Source organism: Acomys minous (genome assembly GCF_964271855.1).
Source record: "Acomys minous genome assembly, chromosome: 3".
Classification (NCBI taxonomy): Eukaryota; Metazoa; Chordata; class Mammalia; order Rodentia; family Muridae; genus Acomys; species Acomys minous.
In genome coordinates this window covers 55093987-55117947 of record NC_140485.1, presented here as the reverse complement: position 1 = coordinate 55117947, position 23961 = coordinate 55093987, and the positions used below count along the sequence as shown (strand labels likewise).

Here is a 23961-nt window from a genome sequence, read left to right as displayed (position 1 = left end):
TGTCCCAAGGGAGAGGAATCACACCTATGCTTCCCAATTGTTTTGCTGTAGCGTGTGCTACCATGAGAAGGCTCTGGATTAGCCAGGCGGCAGCAGTCTTCAGGAACTCCCAAGGAGCATAGGTTTTCCAGTGTGGAAGGCCATGCTCGTGGAGAAGCAAGAGCAACCCGGCTGCAGCTGTTGTAAGTGGGAGGAGGGCGAAAGGGAGGAGGGGAGCAAGAGGCTACGGCTGTGCCGGGGAATGAAGATGACGATGATCATCTTTAGGCTGCTGCTGCAGTGTGAAGGCAAGTCAGTGTGAAGGGGTGAGGTTTTCTTTTCTTTCTTTTTGTCTTTGTTTTGACACAGGGTCTCACTATGTAGCCCGGGCTGGGTCTGGAATTATGGGTTCTTTGGACCTAAGTTAGCCCAAGCCACAGGAATCCAGACCTCCTGCCCCTGCTAGTCTGGGTGATACTTTCCTAAGGCAAAAAACCCCCCAAATCTCCAGGGTCAGGTCTGGGCTCTGACCACTTTTTCATCCGAGCTCACTTCAAGGTGGGGGCACAGAGTTAAACTAACCACAGAGCCAGAAGCAGGGGCACCAGAAGACCAGACTCAGTGTCAGTAAGTCAGGGGACCAAGAGGGCTTTGCCGCCTTGATCTTGGCTTCATGGGCCACACACTCTCACTCGTTTGACCGCAGGGCCAGTGTGGCCGGAGGTTATAGTCTTCAAGGACAGGAATAATAGCTGCTCAGTGTCACCACTTGGAGTGAGGAGCAGGAGTGACAGGGGACCAGAGAAAAGCTCATCCTGTTCTCCTTCCAGAACTCTCTGTGTGGAGGAGTGCTTCCAACTGAGAGGACTGCCTTTGAATCAAGTGCTTCTCTATGCTGCAAGTTGACACTGTTATCGGGGGCGAGGCCAAAGACTGCTCCGGAATTAGTTAGTATACAGGGTTAGTATAGTTAGTATACAGGCCCCGAATCACCTGGACACCACTTGGGAAGATGTACAGGGTAACAAAGTAGAAGAAACTCAGGGTAGAGAAGAACCAATCTCTGCCTCCTGACTCCAGAGCCGAGGACATGTTTAGGTTCCTCCCTCTTTTTTTTAAAAGGTGCTTGGGGCCAAACCTAGTCATAATATTTAAGTGCTTTACCACTGAGGTAAAGTTTCTCATTAGGTTCCCTGTAACGTGTGTGTGTGTGTGTGTGTGTGTGTGTGTGTGTGTGTGTGTGTGTGTGTGTCCCCATGTGCGTTTTTTAGGCCAGAGGACAACTGTAGGTATTGTTCCTCAGGTATTGTCAACCTTTTACACTTTATTTTGTTTTAGTCACATGGGTTTTGGGGCTTGCCCTCAGGTCCTCTTGCTCGTGAGGCCAGCACACTAACCGAGCTATCTCCTTAGCTCCCTTTAGGTTCTTGCTGTTGTTCTAAGTCACACATACACACACAGTTCAAATACTTGTTCCCAAGGGTGGAGGAAAAATTCATACAAATTCCTTTGCAGCTCTCTAAGGTAACAAAAGGCCCTTAAAACTACTAAAATCAGAAGACGCCCTGCCCACCGCTTCTGGAACTGACTCTCCCCGATGCTGAGTGAGAAAGGCAGTCACAGAAGGAGACCCAGGAAAACGCACACGAACAGCTTTGAGGTGTGATGGAACGGTTCAAATTCTATTAGGGCAGTGGCCAGGTAATATCAAGGCCAGGGAATTGCAAGGGAGAGCCACTCTGTACCTCTGGCCATGGGGTACTGCAAGTGGAAAGACTGGTTCCAAAATCCAAGCACTGCCTGACTGGCTAGGCTTCAAACCCGGCTCTTTAATTCAGGTCTGGAACCTCAGGCAAACTGCTTAATCTCTCCATCTCAGGTTCTCTGCTGTAAGCTGGGGATGGCAGCCTCACTTTTCAGGATTGAAGTAAAAAGAGATGCTATCTATAAAGTCTGCAGCAGAATGTCTGGACTTTAGTAACATCAAACACTTGGGGTTGTTTTGGTTTTGGTTTTAAGTCCTGGGGGTTAAAGACAGGAGAGAAGAGGAAACCACCTTATGAGGTGGCTTTTGCTTGCTGCATTTGAATGCTTTAATCTGTAGTGTTCAGTCTTGGACAGTCTTTGTCAGGCTGCCTGGGCTACCTCACTTGCCTCCTGCATCAGGGCACAGCATTACAGTGAAGCAGCAGCCACAGAACAGAGCTCCTGAGGCTTACGTCCCTAGCTCCATCAGGCATTTGTTAACTGTAAACACCACTGTGCACACCAGGCTCCGGCTTTCAGCACTCTCTCTAAGATAAGGTGGTGGCGCACGCCTATAATCCTAGCACACTGGAGGCAGAGGCAGGTGGATCTCTGAGTTTGAGGCCAGCCTGGTCTACAAAGTGAGTCTAGGACAGCCAAGGCTACACAGAGAAACCCTGTCTCCAAAAACCAAACAAAACAAAGAGTTTCCTAGCAGCCCTTTTGTGCTACAGCCACAACAGTACGGGGAGTGGATGGTCCTTGAGCTGTGGGCTCACTGTCTGTAACAGCTCACTTACCTTGTTCCTGCTCCCAGCCACAGATGAACACATGGAAGCTTGGAAGACTTTTTTTTTTTTTTTAAGATTTATTTATTTATTATTATGTATACAGAGCACTGCCTGCATGTACACCTGCAGGCCAGAGGAGAATATCAGATCACATTATAGATGGTTGTGAGCCACCATGTGGTTGCTGGGAATTGAACTCAGGACCTCTAGAAGAGCAGTCAGTGTTCTTAACCGCTGAGCCATCTCTCCAGCCCCAAGAAGTTTAGAAGACTTAATAACCTAAGGTCATGGAGGGGAGCCCAGAGTCTGAGAGACAGGGGACTATGAAGGGGCTCTAAAGACAAGAGGGGCTTAATGAAAACACTACTTACTGGGGTTGGGGTGTTTTTACTATGGGTCGGGCTCTGCTCTCTTTAAGGTTCACATGCATTATCTTATTTGATTTTTTTTTTTTAAGGTAAAATCTCACAATTAGCCGAGGCTCACCTAGAATGGCCAGCAAACATCTTGAGTCCTGGGACTATAGGTGTAAGCCATTGGCTACTCTTCATGATTTTAACATGGTTTCTCTGTGTAGCCTTGGCTGTCCTTTGTAGACTAGGCTGGCTTCGAACTCACAGCAATATGCCTGCCTCTGCCTCCTAGGTGTTGGGATTACAGGTTTGTGTTCTTTCTTTCCACCTTCTGGGATTGAACTGGAGTTGCCAGGCGTTTGCAACTATGCACTGAGTCATCTTGCAGCCCTAATTGTCACTATTTTTATCCCCACTTCGCAGACAAACAAGTTCAGACCGTGTGTGTACAAAGATAGAGCTGGAATTCAGATCCAGGCGGTAGCTGCAGGGTTTACACAGCTAACACTTCAACACCCCAGCCTTATCAATCCGATACGGGAAGGCTTACACACCAGCTCCCTCCAAACTGCGGCAATAACTAGCTCCAGGTGAGCTGGATCAAGGAGACAAGCCTTCTGAATTGGAATCTTTCTTGTAAGAAATTGAGGCTGAAAGGTTCTAATTACTGTAAACAGGAAACATTGAAGCTCGGCTCAGCAGCTGGAGCTGGCCAGGCTGAGCCCCGCCAGGGGAGGACGCCTACAGCAAGCAGTACACCTGTGCTGCTGGCTGCCTTGCCGTTCTCACCCCGCCCACCCGAGAGCCTCAGCACCACACAGGTGCAGGGAAGGCTAGTGATGTGGTGTGTGCCCACAGAGGCTTCTCTAAAGGAATCCCCCACAATTAGAAGCGCTCAGCCAGCAGGTCCTGAAAGTTCAAAGCCAAAGACTTTTGTATACGATTGAAATCGGAGCCCTCTCCATAAATTGGCGCGTCTCTTTGTGTGGGTGGTCAGAACTGTTGAACTCTCTTCAAAATCTTCTACTAGTCTTACCAAGCGGGTATCTGGCCCAGGACCAGAGAGGCTTGCTGTGCCGAGGATGCACAGTGTTGTCTGTAGCTCCAAGATTAGAGTGCTCAAGACTAAAGTCTAGCTTTGCCAGTGACTTCAAGATACTTAATTAACAACTCTATGCCTCAGTTTCCATGTATAAAATGTTTGTGTCATAGAGTTGCAAGTTAATGGTAAGTGTGTAGATCGATGCCTGGCCCATCATGAGTGTTGTTATTATTTGCCATGGCCATTTCAGAAATCAACGCTTCTCTGGGAGGCCAATTATTTTCTCAAGGAAACAACCGGTTTAGAAGGCTGATCCTTAGCCCTGAGCCTATCTGGCTCCAAAGGCCGTAGAGTGCCACCCTAGCAGGTGGGATCCAGCTGGTTTATGGAAGCCTTAACTTCTGGTCATGGGATTATTCATGCCAGGTGGACTGACAGACCAAGTTAAAATCCAGACTCCCTTTAGGTGGGCCAGGTCAACAGAGCAGGGTGGCTGGTCGGGCAGGCAGCTGTATTGGTGCAGAACTCAGATGACCTGGCATCAGAACTTGGTTCTAGTACTTAGCAGCAGACAAATTATACAACCTCTCTGCACTTTGGTTTCCTTCTTTAAAAGTGTGCACAACACATACCTACCTGATGAGAATAATGTAAACAAACCAAAAAGCCAGAAGACATATATGATGCCTTTATCAGAAAAATCAACAAAGCCACTAATGTCTAAAACTGTAGTACTGTTTTAAAATTAAAATTTGAGGTCCTGGGCTGGGGTGGTGGTGCACACCTTTAACCGCAGCACTTGAGCTCGCGGCCTGCCTGGTCTACGTGGTGAGGTCCAGGGCAGCCAGCATTTCATAGAGAGGCTCTGTCTCAAAACAAAAACAAACTGTTTACAAACAGAACAAAACAAAAAAGCAGAAAAAAAAAACCCCACTTGAAGTACTGAAATGTAGACATAACTTAAAATTTGACATTAGCCCAGTGAGTATGTGTGGAAGGAATGGATGAAAAAAACTGTGTATCACATAGTGACAACGCACACAGGGGCAAAGTTATGGTCATTCTGTGTTGTGGTTTGAGTGTGAAATGTTCCCTATAGATTCCTGCGTTTGAACACATGGTCTCCAACTGGTGGCATTGGAACCTTCATGAGGCAGAACCTTCTGGAGGCAATGTGTCACTAGGGGCAGTGGAAGCTTTAGAGCCTGGTTCCCGCTCCTGCCCCTCTCGGCTTCCTGCTCCCAGTGCCTACCACACCTTCATGTGGGGCTGCATCCCTCCTGCAACTGTGAACCCAAATAACCCTTTGTCCTTCAAATTCCTTCTTCAGAGTATTTTATCTCAGCCAAAGAGAAGAGACTAAGATGGCGTGTGCGTGCTGAGGAGGAGGCTCTCTTGGCACAAGAAGCACTCTGCAAATGGGTATTGGGGGGATCCAGAAGCTGCAAAGAACTGAAAATGGCTAATGTCCTATCTGTAGACGTCACAACCATCAGGAAACATAGTAAGCCATGGTGGGTGTGCCACGGTGCACAGGCTGGTCGACTCCTAGAGCCTTCTCACGCAGGCCTCGGTGCAGTCGGCTTGACTGCTTTTACAGAGGAATGAGAGGCCATGTTCAATATGAAAACGTTTAGTGCGAACACTCAGCTCTTTCGGCATGAGCAGCACTCAATTCAAAATATTCTTCTTGATGCTTACCTCTACCCTCATCCTAGAGACCGATGGACTAGAACTAGATTATTTTAGCCAAGAAAATTAATCTAGTCAGAAATGGCTGATACGCAACGTGCTCCAGAGCTAACTTGGACTCATTTGTAGGAAAAGGAAGAAGGCTTTTTTTTTAAAAACTTACATCTGGCCTGCTTTTTTGCTGTTGAAATTCCTGCCTCTGAAGCTCTGTGGAGGCAGCTTAGTCATTTCTACATTCTCACTGCAGACCACCATGTGTGTCCACAACGTTTTCTCACAAGGACTGTGGTGGTATGTGGCTGTAGACTCAGAGCCCTGGGAAATGGTGCCTGTGCCAGAGCCAGAGCCAGAGCTCAGTCACCACAGAGCAGCAGGATGGTGCCAGATGGAAGGACTCGGGGCACAGAGTAAGCCTGCCCTGAATCCAGGACTGTTAGCCCTCAAAGCGTGAGCATACATTAGGGTTCAGTCTAAACTCACTTGTGTGAGCTGCCTGTGTGTCAGCTGCGTCGTAAGCTGGGCTGGAGATAATGAAATGCTACGAAGCCACGGGAAACCCAGAGGGCTGGATGACCTCTGGCTGGTTAGCTGTGTGATTTCAATAGAAACGGCCGCAGAGGCCAGAGGACACCGCAGACCATGAGTGGACTCTTCAATTTTCAGTTACAACTGTTTTTATGTGCATTTTTGCAGGAGCTACGAAGGCTCACTCTAAATGACACTTACCCTTGGCCAGGATGCTCTGCCAAGAGGTGCTCGGAAGGCCATGGATAGTTCGGGGCACAACCACAGCACCCCTTCCCATCCCTAGGGCATGGAGGCTTTGTTACCAGGCCACAGCTGAGTAAATACTTCTCAGTGCTGCTCTGTAGAGGAGGGAAAGGGAAGTGAGGGAGGATGGGGGTGAGGGGCGGCAAGACATCTGACAGCTTCCCTCTCTATGGAACACTTGGTCCCACACTCACAGGAAGATTGCCAACGTCCTGAGGGCCCTGGAGCTGTCAAGCAAAGCCTAGCAAAACAGTGTGTGCTCCTAAGCGTTATCTTCTTTGGCAGCACTGTTGTTTTATATTATAAATGAAGGGAAATGATAATTAGTTTACTGAAAGGGAAATGACCCTAAAAAGGAATGAGAAGCAATGGCTTCCAACGATACTTGTGGAGCATAACGCTTGAGCCATTATCAACTCTGGCCTCTGCCAAGCCACTACTGCACAGAGCATCTATTTAGTGTGTTCAAAGAGGAGCAAGAGGCCAAACTCTTTATTTTTATGTTTTATTATGGCCAAGCCCAGCACCAAGTGAGAAATGTAGCAAGCCTATTTCTGCTTGGCCAGTGGGATTCTAGGCAAACTGTTAAATCAGACAAGGCCGTGATCTTGTGGTAATGTTTAGGATGAACAAGAGCAACTTCCCAGGAACTGTTGGCATCAGATACAAATGTAAAGAAATGTGGGCACTCTTTCTTTCTTCCTTTTTTTTTTCCCCCAAAACAGGGTTTCTCTGTGTAGCCCTGGCTGTCTTGGACTCACTCTGTAGACCAGGCTGTCCTTGAACTCACAGAGATCCACCTGCCTCTGCCTCCCGAGTGGTAGGTTAAAGGCGTGCGGCGCTGCCACCACCACCTGGCAAATGTGGGCATCTTCAATTGAAGATTATTATGTGGCCAGGTCTGTGGGCTAACCCTGAGCTCCCTACCTACAACTGGGGGCTTGAAACAGAGGCTGATCTGCTACAGGAGAGTCCTGAACACTGAGTTGGGCCCCAGGGTACTGTTCTGTCTACTGGCCCTCAGATAGGACTGTTGGGCAACTAAGGAAAGACAGGGCTTCACTATGTAGCCCTGGCTGTCCTGGAACCCTGTAGACCAGGCTGGCCTTAAACTCACAGAGATCCGCCTACCTCTGCCTCCTCTGCTCCTGAGGGTTGGGATTATAGGTGTGCGCCACCACTCCAGGCCATCTTGCTTTACTTTTAAAGAGGACAGTGTTTTCCCTTTCAAAGAGGCTCCATAAAACCAAGATGGAACAGTCCTCTGGGGCTAAGCAGGCACTTCTGAGTGCTAAAACCCACTCCTGCTCTTAAATGAGTTCAAGGCCAGCCTGGTCTCCTATGCAAGAGGAGTGCTTGCTGGACCACTGAGCCATTTCTCCAGCGCATGGCTGCGTTATTAATGACATTGGTAGAATGAATTATTGCCAATTCTAATGCTGATCAAGGAGCGTTTTTGAGAGGATTAGGAGACAGTTAAGGAGAGACTGGAGCAGGGCACAAATGAAAGCTCCGGTACAGGCCCAGGAAGCAGTCAATAAACCAGACCTGCTCTTGTTAATACTTTCCTGCTTTGGAGCACACGGGTGGGTGGGACGGCACTGCCTAACAAAAGTCACAACTCACTGAAGCTCTTCAGCTCAAGCCCATGGAGGCTGAACCAACTCCACTCACCTCACTTATTTTATCACGCCTTTGTTCTTTATTGATGAGTTACAGACTTCCTGCCTGAGGCAGCTGCACACCGTTTTCCTTGATAGCCAAAGCATTGCCAGGGTGAATCTGACTAAGACTCACTGTACTTGTGCGTGAAAATTTCAGGAAAAACCCAACTGTTGAGATCATGGCACTAGTTCCACCTCCACTTAGCTGTCCTGGGTGTTTAACCCACAGCCTTGCACATGCTAAGCAAATACTCTCCCACCAAGCTCGAGCTCCAGCCTCTCTATAGACAAGGAATAGTGAGGTTCAAAATTACCACGTGAGTGTAGTGCCAGGATGAGTGTGAACATGCACACGTGAGAGCACACCTTTCTACCACAGTCTTCTTCTCTCCCATGCCCTTAGGTTTGCCTATATGCCTTGAGAACTCATTTCTTCCTTTCTTTTACAGATAAAAAAATAGCTTAACATGTGTGGGAACTGGGTAGATATGCCTCAAATGCTACTTTGCTGTTAATGATTAAATCTGCTATAGACTATACCATCTTTGGCCTAGATGCCAATAAGAAAACAGAGATAGAGCAACAATTTTAAAAACATTTTAAGTTGGTATGATGTCACATGCCTTTAATCCTAGCACTCGGGAGGCAGAGGCAAGCAGATCTCTTGAATTTGAGGTCAGCCTGGTCTACACAGCAATTTCCAGGACAGCCAGGGCTACACAGAGAAACCCTGTCTCCAAAACAAGAATAAAAATAAACATTTTCAAGCCATTATAAACTTGTATCTGCATTTTAATAGGATTAGACACAGGCATAATAACTTATATACAATGCTTTTTGTTTATCAAGACAGGGTTTCTCTGTGTAGCCTTGGCTGTCTTGGACTCTTTTTGTAGACCAGGCTGGCCTCAAACTCACAGAGATCTACCTGTGTGCTGGGAATAAAGGTATGTGCCACCACAATAATATATATTTTTAAAGGATTTATTTATTTATGATGTATGTATAGTGTTCTGCCTGCATGTATGCCTGCAGGCCAGAAGAGGGCATTAGATCTCATTACAGATGGTTGTGCGCCACCATGTGGTTGCTGGGAATTGAACTCAGGACCTCTGGAAGTACAGCCGGTGCTCTTAACTGCTGAGCCATCTCTCCAGGCCACAACAGTATTTTTTTTTAAGTGACTTTATTTTTTTTAATCTATGTGCATTGGTGTTTCGCCTGCAAGTATGTCTGTGTGCGGGTGTCAGATCCCTGGAACTGGAGTTATACACAGTTGTGAGCTGCCACATGGGTGCTGGGAATTGAACCTGGGTTCCCTGGAAGAGCGGCCAGTACTCTTAACTGCTAAGCCATCTCTCCAGCCCTGACACACATATATTTTCAACTACCCTTTTCTTTCAAATTTAAAATTAAGCAGGCAGAGTGTACTTTCTTTCTCTTTCTTTCTTTTTAAATATATTTTTGAGACAGGGTCTCACTACATAGCCCTGGATGTCCTGGAACTCACTCTGTAGATCAGATCTACTTGCCGCTGTCAGAGTGTTTCAGAATGAATTTTTTTCTTAAATCAGAAAAACGGGTGAGAATTTAAGAAAGCTGCAGAGAGCAAACGGTAAATAAGTTATTTTCCTGAGCCTTCCATTGTCGAAGGCAGCCACAAAGTAAACAAGAAGTGCGCCAAATTATGCATTTGATTTGCTTAAAATGCATTTTCCTTTTCTAAATAAATATAAACAGAAGCAGTGGCTAGTAGGATTACTCACTGAGGGCAGCTGAACTGAGACAGACTAAAAAAGCAACAGCTTAGGTTCTCTGGCTCTCCATGGGCGTTGTAGGTAGGGAAGGCTGTAGGCGGGTTTATAAAGAGGCTGCTGCTCTCTGCCGGAATCTACTAACTTCCACCAGATGACGGATTTATGGCTACCCATTCCCTAAAAACCAGACTTGGAATCAGAAACAACAGGAACTAGGAAGAGGGCTGGATATGGATAAACACATACATCTCTTCAGATGAATCTACCTTTGTATTTCCTGCTGTTTCCTGTCTTTTGTGGGCATATGCAATGTCCTCTCCTATAATTATGTGTGTGTGGCTAAGAGCAGGGGCAGCTAAGAGAGGGCAAAGTGCCTGCTGCTTTGGGGTCAGGATGGGAACGAAACTGAAGTTAGCAGTTACAGTCCTAGAAGCCATCAACTTTGTTTTGAAGTATGGCTTTCCTAGTAAATAATCCTTCGCTGTAACGAAAGTGAACCACTCGCCACATTTAAAAAAAAATATGAACAGAATCAATATGCTCCCATCTCAGGACCTGAGTTGACAGTTTTGTTTGCTTTTTGAGTCTTGATCCTTATCTTTCACTGGGTCTGACCAGCACAGAAAAAGAGAAGAGATGAAAAACTACCTCCACGGCATCAAGGATGAGCCCATTCGAAAATATTGTAGAAACACAACTCTTGCTTCTTCACTGAGCTTTAGGTCAGGTTCTTGACCTCCCCATTGAGGGAGGCTTCTAATTAAGCACTCACTCTGCACCTCAATTTCTTCCTCTATCTTGTCTCATATATAAACAGTAAGAACTAATTAGACAGATTTTAAATTAAAATTTTAATTATTTTACTAAAATATTTAGGTTCCTTTATTTATTATGCATATGAGTAAACATTTTACCTCTGTGTGTGTGTGTACCGTGTGCATACTCGATGCCTGTGGAGGTCAGAGAGGGTGTCTTGGGTTCTCTGAAGCTGAATTTACAGATAGATATGAACCACCATATGTATTCTGGGAACTGAGCCTGCATCCTCTGCAAGAGTGGTAAGTGTTCTTAACCAGGCCCTAAAATTATTTTATATGTATGAGTGTTTTGCCTACAGCCTACATAATGTTTGTGCACCATGTGTGTGCAATGCCTTTGGAGGCCAGAAGAGGGCATCAGATTCCCTGGAACTGGAGAAGCAGGCACCTTTTGCGTGCTGAGACTCCAACCCTGGGTCTTTTGGAAGAGCATTCAGGGCTTTTGACCACTGAGCCATTTATCCAGCCCATTAAATCGATGTTAAAGTAGGCATGATTTTATACCCTCTGTCTTTTTGAGTTTTTCTCTGGTTCATGTGTAACTCATTTAAAAATTAAAACTGGGTATGTGGGGCATGCCTGCAATCCCAGCTCTTGGGAGGTAGAGGCAGGATGCTCAAGAGTTCAAGGTTATCTTAGACATAAAGTAGTTCGAGGGAAACCTGGTATACAAGAGACCAGCTCAAAAAAGCAAAACCAAAAAATTAAGGGAGCAGGGCTGGGGATGTAGCTCAGTTGGTAGACAACTCACCTTGCATACATGAGGCCCTGGTCCAACACTACAAAACAAGTAAAAGTTAATAAATAAAAAGTAAAAGTGAGGGCTGGAGAGATGGCTCAGAGGTTAAGAGCACTGCCTCCTCTTCCAAAGGTCTGGAGTTCAATTCCCAGCAACCACATGGTGGCTCACAACCATCTATAAAGGGATCTGACTCACTCTTCTGGTGTGCAAGTATACATGCAGGCAGACAGAGCACTGAGCACATAATAATAAATAAAAAATAAATAAATCTTAAAAAAAAAAAGTAAAAGTGCAGCTGGGTGTGGTGGCACATGCCTTTAATCCCAGCACTCAGGAGGCAGAGGAAGGATGTCTGTGAGTTCGAGACCAGCCTGGTCTACAAAGTGAGTCCAGGACAGCCAAGGCTACACAAAGAAACCCTGTCTTGAAAAACAAAAACAAAAACAAAAACAAAAACAAAAACAAAACAAAATGTCAAAGTCAAAGTGCGAGCAGTGAGAAACACGCCCCCCTGCCCCCCTGCCCCCCACCTTCCTGCCCCACCCCCCATCCTGCTTTGGGGCCAGTCCAGCTCATACTCTTCTGTTTCTGTGTCCTGCTTTCTGGGAAGCTGGGTCTGTGCCATCACGCGAATGCCTCAGTTATCTCTTGCAGAGACCAGAAGCCCTGCCGTGCTGGGCAGCATTCCTGCATGGCCACAATCAGCTAAGGGTGAAGAGGAGACTGTTCTCTGCGCTTTAGCACCGCTGTGCTTGCAAGGTGCTGCAAGCCTTTGCATGGCAACCCCATGCACGCAGTCTCTCAACAGATGCCTTCACAGCACAGATCCAATTCCTCTATGTGAGTTGGCGATGAGGAGGTCTCAGGCTAGCTCTGAGCCACATGTCTCTGGGCCCTTCCTTACTTCCGCACTGCTTCAAGGTGCTGGGATCTGTGTCCCTCACTAGTGCTGTGTAACGGCCCTCTCATTGGACCCATTGCGGCAGTCTGTGAGGTAAGTGCTCACTCTCTTCCTCATGTCACTTGCAGCTTACGGAGGAGGTGATGTAATCTGTGGGGTGGCATAGCTGGCAGACAGCACAGCAGGCTTTGAACTGGGGGCTGCCTTCTCTTATTTGTGTCTGGCTGAAGTACTGATTTATCTGTCTACATGCCCTGTCAGCACAGTAATTCTCGGCGCTGGAAGGAAGGTTCTATGCTTTGGGACTTTATGATTTCAAAGAGCCTAGGAAATCAAAGCATCACAGGTTTGGACTTCTGCTCTCAAGCAAATAGTTGCTCGCTTTCTTCATTTTGTGGGTGGAGAAACTAAAGCCTACACAATACAAGGGTTTTGCAAATGGTATGCATAGCCTAGACGAGTCAGGGAAAGCACCAAGATCTCACTAGTCCAAGTCCTGAGGGTGGGGACTGCAACTCCTGGCTGTTCTACACCACAAGGACAAGTCCACAGCAGGCAGCATACAGTGACTTCTATCTCTGTGCCGATGTCAAATCCTTAAATTAAGCCCCTGGAGTCGATCCCTATGCAGCCCATAGCATGCTTCCTGGAGCATCTGCATCCTGAGCCTGGGGGAGAAGACAGCAGACTCATATCTATGTAGGAAGGCCCTGCCTCAAAATAAAAAACAAACCAAAAAGGAACAATAAGGGACGGGAGCAATGGCTCAGTGGGTAAGGGTAATGGTGGTTTTTGCAGAGGGATGCAGGGTGTGTGTGTGTGTGTGTGTGTGTGTGTGTGTGTGTGTGTGTGTGTGCGCGCGAGTGCACGTATACACACACACATGAAAGCATAACATACTGGCGGGTTAACTCAGGGACTCATACATGCTAGGACTCAACAGCTCTACAACTAGGTTAAATCCCCAGTTCCATCTCACTGGTGTTTTAAGGGTCAAGGTTTATTAATTTGATAAATATCTTAGAGCATCTACTATGTAACAGGCTGGATTTTGTTTGTTTTGTTTTGTTTTTTGGTAACAGGCTGTTTTCTAAGTGCTTGGGGTACATTAAGGAACAAGTAGGCAAGCACTTTGCCCTCATGGAGCTGATCTTATGGAAGGAAAGACATAATGAATAGTATTGTAAGCTAGTGATAGGCGCACTGGAACACGAGCTACTAGGATGAGAAGGTTAGGCAAATGGGAGGTGCTGTAATTCTACACAGAGTGGTTTAGGTAGGCAACACTTAAGCAAAGACCTGAAACAGACAAGGAGTAGCCAGGACGGACATCTGAGGGCAGTGTGATCCAGGCAGAAGGAAGAGCACTGCAAATGTCTCAAGGAGGGAGTGTGCCTACTGCGGGGTAAAAACAAACAAACAAACAAAAACAAACAAAACAACGAACATCGTAGAAACTGGTATGGCTAGAGCCAGGGGAATGAGGAAAGGAATAAGAAGTGAAGGTATAAAACTAAACAGGGCCAGTTCCTAGATGGTCTTTTAGCAGAGATTAAATGAGATATTCATGTTGAGTTTGGAACAGTATGTGGTACATAATAAACGGGTAACACGCGTTCTTTCCATGTGTATTTATGTGACAGCATCTGGTCTCTAAGCAGAGCTAGTCTACAAGGTCAGGCTGCAGGGAGTATTATAGCACCTTTGTGTACTTTGGTGGAGCTAGAGTCCTTCAACATTTCCAGAAGTACAGAAACCAAACAGATCAAAGGGCCTGGGTGATCCCCAGCAGCAGCAGAGAGAGAGAGTTAATTCTCTGCAGGTGCTCAGAAACTGAACTAACAGCAGCATGCAAAGTCAACACTGCAGTAATAAAAGACAAGGGAGAACAGGGTGTGGACTGGGTGGGCTTGGTAAGAAGCTGAAACTAACAGAGGGCTGTTAGGCAGCCAGAGAGAAGCAGTGGAGCGTGGAAGCATCCCCTACAGCGGTTGAACCCCATCCTAATAGCAACGAGACCACAAAGTCACGATAATAAAGAGTACAAACTGCCGGGTGTACGCCAGCCAGGCTAGCAACATGAATGCACTTGCATGGAGGGGGCAAATTAAGATGCTCAGGCAAAACACTCCCCTTCCCTTATAGAGGCTCTACAGTCTTTGCTATCTCACAGATCATGCCCTCCCAGGACAAGGGGATAACTCCTGAGAGGACGTCTTTGATGAAGGACTTCTGAGGTGACCAGCTCCATGCCTGCTGGCCTAACAGGAAGCCCCCTTGGTTGTTCTGTCTGACATCAGACAGCACTTAAGGAACATGCCTCGTGTCCTCCATGGCCGTCACTATGGGGGGAATTACAGGACTCCTGTGGACAGGAATGTAACTGCTTTGGAAACTGGAGCCAGTCAGGAGCCTGATGAAGGCTGGATGAAGATGCTCAGGCTGGGCCTGCGGCTGCTCTAACTTGTGCCAGTTTCTCCTGGCTCCTTCCCTACAGAAGGCAAAGCCAGGCACTGCCCAGTGGAAATCTGGAAGTGGGCACCCTTCGTGGCCTCAATTATGCCAGGCTGGCAAGGAAATCTGTAGCACTTGCTCTATGTAACCCTGACTTAACTCACTCATCAGGGAGCAGTTTGCCCTGAGTTAGAAGAAATGAAAAGTGACTCAATTTAGACAGATCCTGACTCAACACATTGGATTTGTAACTAAGGGCATTATTAAAATCAATATAAGAGACACTGCATTTCACTCCGTTCCTTAAACAATGCATCTGTTTACTCTTTCCATTTCCTGATAGTAACAATTACTACTTTTGGGAGATAGTAACACACACCTTCAATCCCAGCACTCAGGAGGCAGAGGCAGGACGATCTCAGTGAGTTTGTGGCCAGTCTGGTCTACATAGTGAGTTCCAGGACAGCCAGGACTATATAAGAGATCGTGTCTCAAAAACCAAAAACAAACAAATAGAAAAGAGCTAGGAAAGCTGGCTGTGGTGGTGCATGCCTTTAATCCCAGCACTTGGGAGGTAGAGGCAGGCAGATCTCTATGAGTTCGAGGCCAACCTGGTCTACAGAGAGAGTCCAGGACAGCCAGGGCCACACAGAGAAACCCTATCAAGAAAAACAAGAAGAAGAAAAAGAGCTAGGGAAATTTGGTTTATCTTATGCCTTCCTATTTCCCCCAAACTCACAGAGATCCTGTCTCTGCCTCCTGAGTGCTGGGGTTAAAGGTGTGTGCCACTATGTCTGGCTTCCCTGTCTCTTTTTTGAGAAAGGGTCTTAGGTAGTCCAAGGCAGCCCTAAACTTCCTATGCAGCTGAGGCTGGCCTTGAATTTATTTATTCATTTATTTATTTTTTTTAAACAGGGTATCACTGTGTAGCCCTAGCTGTCCTGGAACTTACTGTGTAGACCAGGTTGACCTCAAACTCACAGAAATCCACCTGCCTCAATCTCTAGACAGCAGGGAGGATTAAAGGTGCACCACCATGGCTGGCATGCCCTTAAACTCTAGATTCCTTTGCCTCTTCCTCCACGGTGCCGAGAGTACATGTGTGTGGCACCCTACTGAACGAAAACTCTCATTTTCAGAGTACGTCTAGTCTAGCGTGTGCGGGGATACAAACAACAAGGATAAGATACTTTTGGAAAGCGATAGTGATAAGATGTAAAGAGAGAGGTGTGCCGCACAGAAAGAGCAGGTCGGAGCCCACAGCAGGGGGCGGAGGCTCACCTAAGGGAGAAGAAGCTATCACTGAGCCAGGAGAGGAGGCAGCCACACACTGCGGTGGAAGAAGGGAGCTGTAGGAGAGAGAGCTAGGAACCAGCAGCGAGGGTGTTTTGCTCTCCGCCTCCCCATTCTGCACATTAATGCTAGTTCTGTTCCCGGTGTGTTGCAATCTGTTAAAGAAATTGCTCTCTCAGGCGTGGGAAAGGGATAACATTGAAAGAAACAGAACTGAAGCTTACCAGTGACTGGAGTGGCTTACTGCCGTGGGGAGGATGGGGTCATGGCCAGGTACGCTGTTCCCACAGTAAAGATAAGGCATGGGCAGCAGTGGGGACCACATTTTCCCCTGTGCTGTCACCTTCCACTGCCATGGTTAATTGGCAAAGCAGTCAGTGTGAATGAGCATCGGGCGCCAGCTCGCCAGTTTGCAGCACTGTTTCACACATCAGCATTTGAAGTCTCCGACTGACAGGATTTAGCACTCTGAGTCTGGCAGCGGCCAGCGGCGAAGCAGAGAGAATTCCACTGGATTATCCAAAGCATCTGACCCGAAAACGAGGAGTGAGGAGGACATTTTTAAAAAAACAACTTCTGAATGCTTCAGCGAGCCAATTCGACACTGAACAGAGACACACAAGCATCTAGCCGCCTCTGAGGCACAAGGTCACTTTCTTGTGCTTGTCCCTGATCCTCAGAATCCAGTTTCTTGATCTGAGCTCAGTCCCTCATCTTCTTAGCCAAAAGGATGGATGTGAAGCAGAGACAGAGGGACAGGCCAGATGGACCGCCTCCCATTGTCTAACTCCAGAGAGGCATAACAGCTCGAGTGGCCGAGACCAGGAGCAATGGGAGAGGAAGAGGACCCAGAACATGCCCTCTAGAGAGGAGGCTTACAAAACAGTCTTTATGCATTGTGTTGATTTTATTCAGAGACAAGCTCTCACTGTGTAGTCCAGGCTGCCCTTGGACCTGCCATCCTCCTCCCGTGGGCTCCTGAGTGGAGGGATTCCAGGTGCGCTCCAGTCCTTTATTGTTTTCTTTGTGGTTGTGTATACTTACAGGACACCCTGTGATGGTCGGGGTACATATGCAGTGTGTAACTGTCCACTGAAGCCGCAAGCATTGCTGGCTTCTGATCATTTCTTTCTGTCTAGCGCATAGGACTTTTGTTTTGTTTTCTTTATTTCTCTGGTTTTTGGAGACAGGGCTTCTCTGCATAACTTTGGCTGTCTTTGGAACTCACTCTATAGACCAGGCTGACCTCAAACTCACAGAGATCCACCTGCCTCTGCCTCCCAAGTACTGGGATTAAGGGACTTTTCTATTTTTAAAAAAAATTATTTATTTATTTATTTATTTATTTATTTATTTATTATACAGTGTTCTGCCTGCATGTACACCTGCAGGTCAGAAGAGGGCACCAGATCTCATTATAGGTGGTTGTGAGCCACCACGTGGTTGCTGGGAATTGAACTCAGGACCTCTGAAAGAGTAGTCAGTGCTCTTAACTTCTGAGCCATCTTTCCAACCCCGACTTTTCTATTTTTTACATTTAATTTTTTGTTTTGTTTTGTTGAGACAGGGTCTCTCTGTGTAGCCCTGGCTGTCCTGAAACTTGTTATGTAGACCAGGCTGGCCTCAAGCCCACAAAGATGCCTGCTTCTGTCTCCCACGTGCTAGGATTAAAGGAGTTGGCCACCATGCCAGCTGTGTGTTATTTGTGTGTAGTGAGCGTTAGAGTACATGTGTGGGTGCATGGATGTGGAGCCTGGTGATTGACTTCTAATATCTAGTGTCACCCTCTATTACCTTTTACTTACTTGCTTTTTTGAGGGGGTGTTGTGCTGTGTACAGGTTGGTTTGCACATGTGTGTGTGAAGGGGGTTGGTTTGCGCATGTGTGTGGAGGCCAGGAGGAGATTTTAGGGGTCTTTCCTTGATCACTCTCTATTTCTATCTCACTGGGCCTGAAGTTCACCAATCGGTTAGGCTGGTTGGCCAGTGAACTCCAGGGATCTGCCTGACAGTCTTTACCTCCCCCATGCCAGGCTTTTATGTGGGTGTTTGGGGATGCTTTCTGGTCCTGATGCTTGTGTAGCAGGCCCGGTCCCCTCCTGTCTAGTTTAAAGGTCTCAGTAGAGAGACAGGCTTTGCAGTTGAAGATGCTTATATGCACAGCCAGGGATTTACCTGAGGAAAGCCTAGAACAGATCCTAGGTTTGAGATAAAGGAGGGGAGGGGGGGAAGAGGGAGGGAGACAGGTGGGTAGAATTTTAGCGTCTCCATGTTGTGCAGCACTAGACTTTTATTTTATTTTTGATTTTTTGAAACAGGGTTTCTCTGTGTAGCCTTGGCTGTCCTGGACTCGCTTTTGTAGACCAGGCTGGCCTCAAACTCACAGCAATCCACCTGCCTCTGCCTCCCAAGTGCTGGGATTAAAGGCGTGCGCCACCACACCCGGTTTAGCACTGGACTTTCGAACTCTCCTAATCAAGTCGTGAGTCCCTCCTGAACCACATTGTCCACCTCAATCCTGTCTCACACAGCTGCGAGTGTAAGATTTACTGGACGGAATGTGTTTGCAAAATCTGTTTTGTTCATCGGAACATGTTTATCAAGAAAGAAAGAAAAAAAATCCTGTCCCTTTTCACTATTTACTTTTTGGTGACTGCCTCCTGGGATTTGAACTGGATAAACAGATGGACTTCCCGGAAGGAATCAGGCCGGACGCCAGGGTGTGTATATATATCTTAGTATGTATGTGGCAGACAGCCTTTATCCAAGCAGCTGTGAGAGTTAGGGAGAGGAGAGGGGACAGTGTCTTATAGACTCCCACTGCCCCAAAGGTGCATCTCCCTGGTGGATCACTGGGCTACAGGATGCCAAAAAGTTTCTGGAGCTCTCAGATGTATGAGCCAATTTCATTTATTGGCCTCTGGCTGTAGCTATTAAGGCTTGTGCCAGATTCAAAACTATTGCTTGTCATTTGTACTGGGTTTGTTCTGTGTTCTTCAGTGCCTGTGGTGGTCCAGCTACATTATAATGATGAGGGATGTCTGTGTGCCTTCACAAGATCCTGGAGATGTATGGACCCATGCAGTGTGTGTGTGTGTGTGTGTGTGTGTGTGTGTGTGTGCGCGCGCACGCATTGAAGTCTTGGGAGGCCTGAAGGATGATTATCTTCTACATTATGGGCAAGTATAACTGTTAGAGAGATCCAGGTAGAGTGAGCACTCACGGGCCAGCCTGCTGCTACTGAAGGGAACTGGGGGGACTGTGGAGAAGCAATGCCCCTCAACCTCTACAATATAAACCTCTGCTGCAGGGTGGATTAGAGGAATAATTTACTGTCATAATTCAATATACTTCAACCACAAGGTCTAAAGAAATTTTAATTCCAGAGGAATTAAAAAACATACACCCTTCTGCCTCCATTGTTTCACAAATTACAGTTAAGATGAGTATTGTCTTTCCTCCTGGAAAAGATCATTTGAACAATTATTTTAAAAATTACAATATTGTCCAAGCATGGAACTAGTGTCAAATAGCCAAAAGCCGATGAGATAGCAGGAACTATATTTATCAGTTTTGGGCAACTCAAGGCAAGAGACTAAATGATTCTAGAGTCAGCAGACCAAGGTGCTGCAGGGAACGGACTTCATAAGACGGAACAAAGACCCTGCTGCTAACAAAGCTGCTGCAGGCCTTTCCGCTGCAGCGAGCACAGAGCAAGGGGGATGCTGCCCAGGAAATGAAAGCCCTCAATCGTTCCTCTTCAGTGAGCGGAGCCCAGGAGGAGGGTTCCAGGGCTCTCTCTCAAACACTCTTTAATAATCCCATCCAGAGCCTTTGATTCAAGGAACATGCTGAAGAATAAACAGCCTATTAATCTGAGTTTGCTGGTGTGCCTGAGTATTCAAAGCGTGATGAACTAACCCCCTGGCTCTTTCAGGCATCCCGACTGCACACCATTGCTGCTTCACTGCACAGCGTGGCTCCTCCTTCCATTTCTGCATGCAATTTGTCCTTGGAAAAGCTTCAAGGTTTGGGGGTCCCAATGGTTTCATCTAAGGATGGCCAGGCCAAACCCAGGGTGCAAAGAATGGAAACAGCGTATCCTTGTTTGGCCACCAGAAGGCACGGCCATGTGACCAGGCTCAAATGAGAACTGTGTGGTAGTGTGACTGGGTAAGGAGACAAAGTCATCAGTCTGCCTCTTTCTGAGCCAAGTTGACAGCCACAGGCCTGGGAAAGGAAGGCAGCTTCAGTTGCTTCCTAGACTTGGTTACCTTGGTGGCAGGAAGGGTTCCTGTATGGGTGTGCTCCAGGTGCCATTCCATGGAGACAGTTTTGGAAGTCCCTAGGTTTTGGAGACATTAGTAAGCAAGGGCCCTAGGTTTTGGAGTAGTAAGGCAGAAGACAGAGCGACCTTTTCTTTTGCTTTTGTCCTTCCAGTATGAGTTCCTCTTTTAAAATATCCAAGTGATGCAGCCTCAGGCTCTTTTTCCTGCTCTGCGGGGAATCACGAAGAGGTTGACAGTATAAACCTGAAGTAATGAAGTGGGCTTTTGGTTGCTGAGGCGTTATAACTGAGGCTGCAGTTATAGGCTAAGAATAGCCACTCGCTTGGCTGAACAGGAGGGATCTGTGTCATTGCCATTGACTTCATGAAAGGTATATGCCTAGTCAAAACGGAACTGCTGTGACAAAGTGGATAAATCAGCACCACTGCTACCCAACACACACACACACACACTCTCTCTCTCTCTCTCTCTCTCTCTCTCTCTCTTTTAAAATGCAGATCCTTCTGCCTCCAAATTTATATTACCAAGAGAACACATTTAGCCAAGCATGGTGGCGCACGCCTTTAATCCTTGCACTTGGGAAGCAGAGGTAGGTGGATCTCTGTGAGTTCAAGGCCAGCCTGGTCTACAAAGTGAGTCTAGGACATTCAAGGCTACACAGAGAAACCCTGTCTCGAAAACAAACAAACAAAAAAAGAAAATGCATTTAATAAAAAGCTTCTTCTTAAAAAAAAAAAACCAAAAACAATTTCAGCCAGGCCGTGTTGGTAGTACACTCCTTTAATCCAAGTACCTGGGAGGCAGAGGCAGGTAGATCTGTGAGTTCAAGGTCAGCCTGGTCTACATAGTGAGTTCCGGGACAAATAGGTCTGTACAGACAAAGCTTGTCTCGAAAAACAAAACAAAAACAAAAATTCCAGAGATGTACTTCTAAAGCAGTGGTTCTCAACCTTCCTAATGCTGGGATCCTTTAATATAAGTTCCTTATGTTGTGGTGATCCCCCCAATCCTAAAATTATGTTCGTTGCTCCTTTATAACTGTAATTTGGCTGCTGTTATGAATTGTAATGTAAATATTTTTGAAGATAGAGGTTTCTCAAAGGGGTCATGACCCACAGGTTGAGCACTGCCGCTCTAAAGCCTTCTGACTCCATGGCTGGTCTCTCATACAGAGGGAGCATGCATCTTACGGAAGAGAAGGAGATGTGTAAGAGCTACCACTCTTCTGTGACTGACTCCAAGATGCCTCAGAAGGTAGTGACTGATGGGAGGTCACACAGATATATAGGTCTGGGTTCTTCTTATGCCATTTGTCATATGTGTGGCCTTGGACCCTTGAAATCAGAGAGCTTGAAGCTCCTTCTTTGCACAAATGAGAACATCCTCGTGGGGTTATTGTGAGGAGTGTATATATACATATACACCCAAGCCATCCAGTATAGTGCCTGGGACACGGTACATACCCACGGACCATCACTGGGCTGACATTCTGACTTCTAATTACAGGCAACCAAACATGGCTCTGTGGGAGAATCCAAGCAGTGGCTGGCACATAAACTGTATGACACGGGAATGTCTTCATTCAGCTGAGGTGACCAGGCTCCTAGGTGTCCCTGTAGTACTTTAGAAGCAAAGTGCTATGAGCTACTGGTTAAAGGATGATTTGGATTCAATGGCTGGAATTCCCGGGACCTTGGTTTTTTTTGACTTAGAATAGTCCCACCCCAGATTCTGGCCTTGCAGGCACAGCCTTTCCCCTCTCGGCTGCCACCTGTTGAGACAAACAGATGTAATCTGAATGTGTGGGGTGGGGCGGGGGGGCCTTGTAAGCATAGCTCTGTAAGACAGCCTTCCTCTGCAGCATTCCTGGGGTCATGAAATGACAAACATTCCAAACAGGCTGTCTCTTACCCTCCTAGCCCTGCAATTGGGCCTTTATGAAGCTGCTTCTTGTGACTGCCCTCAGTACCTCTTGCGTCTGTGAGGTGGACTTCATTAATATTGATGCGCTGTAGCTCGTTAACCTCATTTGATGTTTATTTACAACCATTCTTCTCATATGCTAATGAGTGACACTGGGCTCTTCAGCTAGAAAGTGGGGAAGGGGACTCCCTCTGCCAGCATCTCCTTGGCAAACTCCTGTCCCTTGAAACTGAAGTTTGCACAGAGGGAATGAGGCCAAGTGGGGAGAATGTGGCAGAGGGGACAAAATGATGTGACAAGAATGTCTGCAATGTAACAGGGGAGAGAGGAGCCCAGCTGCTGGCCGCGGTGTGATGAGGTCGGGTAACACCTACCCATGGGTGACAGAGCTGCTAGGGTCTGAGATGGCTGCAAGGGACAATCTGTCAGATTTGGGACTCGGGGAGAGGAGTAAAGGTGAGTGGCTTACATGGGTGTCAAGGACCGAAGGCCTCCCTAGAATCTGTCCTGTTCTCTAAAATGATCCAGGAGATCAATCAGCAAGCGGGCAACTGGGAGAAGCTCTGCACAGCGGCCCCAAGCCACTGCGGTTTCCCTTCCTCTGACTTACACAGGTACGCCAGGGAGCAGCTGACTAACCTGGCAAGAACACTTCTGAGGGCAGCCAAACTATCTACTTTTAATATCCTGTTGTTGCAGGGCTGCTAAGCCCAGCAGGCTATAGGTCTCTTCCAAGTTTTACAGCGCTAAATGAGTGGATTCTGAGTTGTCCCACTTAGCCATTCTAAGCGTTTGAAACTATAAAAGACAAATGATAGGGACAGGAGGAAACCTACTTCTGATATGTAAATGTGCGCAACACTAACAGCAGCGGCAACAGTCCTTAAGCGTCCACTCCCACACTCTCCTCACGCTGCCCACGTCCCATCACTGTTTAGACCATCATGCCTGTCCTGCCTTTGGGGACCACACCCTCTTCTTTCTCCAGAGCTGGCTTCTTCTTTGAAGCACTTTGAAGATCATCTCTCCCTTGATGTGCCTTCCTATAAGGCTGAAGAGGGAAGAGAAGAAAGAAACCTCCTACATTAAAGAGTTAACCACACTTTATTTAAGCATGAAGCATTGGTTCTAACGGGTAGGTTTTATGTTTGAGTTGTTTGTCTGAAATCATCACCCCTTAGGGGACAAGTTTCATCTTCTTTTAAGTTCTCTCTGAAGTCAGTTCCTTTTAGAAGGATATAATAATCAATAGCAATTTGCACTAGACCTGATGATTGCAGCTTGCCTAGGCACAGGGAAAACTGCCTTGAAAGGAAAAACTGACATCTGTTTAGTGATGCTCTTCAACCTTTCCACATCATCTTCACTCTCAGCCCTATGAGACATGTGTTTCCTGGCTACATACATGTTAGGAGCCGCAATCGCCATTACAAGATGGCGCCGGTTTCCTGCTTCCTGATTCTTCACGGCTGTCTGGCCTTGAGTGCGCCTGCGTGTGGTGCGAAACCATTCGCTAATGCGCTTGCGCAAAGCGTGTTTTACTACATGCTAATTAGGCACTTTGAGTGAGCCAATGAGGACTCGGCACGCCTCCCGAAACAGCATATAAGCAGCGGGTTTTGGGGGACTCGGGGTCCTTCGCATCTGCCATCAAAAAGAGCTGATCAATAAATGCTGTCAGAAGAATCTTGAGTGTGGCGTGCTCCTTATCGGCGAGGCTGCGCGCCGCACATACATATCGTTTTAA

The 23961-nt window shown here is 47.0% G+C and overlaps 1 protein-coding gene and 1 long non-coding RNA gene across 3 annotated transcripts in view; one reads left to right on the top strand and one right to left on the bottom strand.

The window, feature by feature from the left end:
- The window catches only part of CSTPP1 (centriolar satellite-associated tubulin polyglutamylase complex regulator 1), a 160090-nt gene that overhangs the window by 23117 nt on the left and 113012 nt on the right, over positions 1–23961 (bottom strand). The window lies entirely within an intron of this gene.
- Positions 12113–23961, top strand: part of LOC311594739 — an 82502-nt gene continuing 70653 nt past the window's right edge. The window contains exon 1 of the long non-coding RNA XR_014778200.1: positions 12113–12349. This is a non-coding gene — a long non-coding RNA (uncharacterized lncRNA). The remainder of the gene's footprint in view (positions 12350–23961) is intronic.